General features: G+C 50.6%; 1 pseudogene; it reads right to left on the bottom strand.

Annotated features, from left to right (window-relative positions):
* Window positions 1–247: 247 nt before the first annotated feature.
* On the bottom strand, window positions 248–1,223 carry LOC122004662 (annotated as a pseudogene).
* Window positions 1,224–1,477: the final 254 nt, after the last annotated feature.

Below are 1,477 nucleotides of genomic sequence, written 5' to 3'. Positions count from 1 at the left end.
ACCAGAACCAATTCACGCTGCTTCTTCAAAAGAAAACTGAAAAAGAAAACACCAGAGGACTTGTAAAAAAGACAGGAAAGTGTTTCACAGATTAGATATATTACTAGGATTAAATGAGATTATTATTTTTTAAGATTTTCCTGATAGCTATCCACTGCATTTCAATCTCTGAAACTTGATAGTTGACACAACTTAGAAAACTAAGAAAAGAAAAGACAGTTCAAGACAGAGATCTGTAATGCTGTAATCCAAAATAAATCTACTGAAACTTGATTGTTTATCCATCACTGAATTAGCAGTCGAAGCTTAATGGAGACAGTTGATGTTTCCTTACTGTCAAAACTGGTTTCTTTATGATGTTTGAAACAACACATAATTTAGCTTTGAACTCGATCACATGCCTCTCAGAAACCATTTGACTTCGCCTCTTTGTCCATCAACACCACCCCATCCTTCCTGGCTACGATCACGGACGTCGCCAATCCGAGGAACATTCCGTGCTCGACCACGCCGGTGATCCTCAGGAGGTCATCGCTGATGGCCTGTAGATCTCCGTGGATTCCATCCTCGAAGAACAGGTCCACGATTTAGTTCTTGTTATCCGTCACAAATGGCTCAATTTCGGATTCTTTTTCGGTAAAGGCGCTAGCTTTGGCGTTGATTGAAGCCGTACGGAGCTTGAGGTTGAAGCCGGGCGTGCCGTCGAAGAGGTTCTGTAGTCGGCGGAGAGTGAGGGCCCAGCCGAAGGGGATGACCTCCACGGGGATGGCGAGGCCGCTGCCTCAGAGGCGCGGAACGAGCTTGGAGTCGTCGACGATGACGACGAAGCGGCGGCTGGCGCCCTCCACCATCTTCTCCCGGAGGAGGGAGCCACCGCGGCCCTTCACAAGGTTGAGCGCCGGGTCGACCTCGTCCGCGCCGTCGATGGACAGGGCGACCACCGGGTGCGCGGCAAGATCGGTGAGGGGGATGCCGGCGGCCCATTCGGAAGTGGGGATGCCGACGATGTCACGGAGGTCGCCGCCGCGCAGGAGGTCGCCGATGCGGTCAAGGGCGTGGGCGGCGGTGGAGCCGGTGCCGAGGCCAAGGACCATGCCGGACCGCACCAGCTCCACGGCGCAGAGGGCGGCGATGCGCTTCAGGTCATCCTGGGACTGGCCGGCAGCCGCCATAGCTTCTTCCGTCAGCGAGCGAGAGGGTTGGAGGAGGAATGGCGATCCCATCGCCAGATCAGAAGATCGCTCGAGAGGTTTGATTATATTAGAGGGGTAGATTGAAATTTGGTAAATCTATAAGGTTATTTTTGTCTCAAAGGGTAAATAACGAAGGATAATATTGTCTTAATGTTTTGGTTAACCAGGGAATCAAAGAAAACCCCAGTTTTATGGGGTTTTCTGATTCCGAGCTATATGCCCAACTTGCTGATGTGTCAGGCATGTAGCATAACTTAGGAATCATCAATTACCAAAACCAAACA

The sequence above is a fragment of the Zingiber officinale genome, chromosome 7B (genome assembly GCF_018446385.1).
Source record: "Zingiber officinale cultivar Zhangliang chromosome 7B, Zo_v1.1, whole genome shotgun sequence".
In the NCBI taxonomy this organism is placed as follows: Eukaryota; Viridiplantae; Streptophyta; class Magnoliopsida; order Zingiberales; family Zingiberaceae; genus Zingiber; species Zingiber officinale.
Note: the sequence above shows the minus strand (reverse complement) of the source record. Positions and strands in the feature narration are given on the sequence as shown.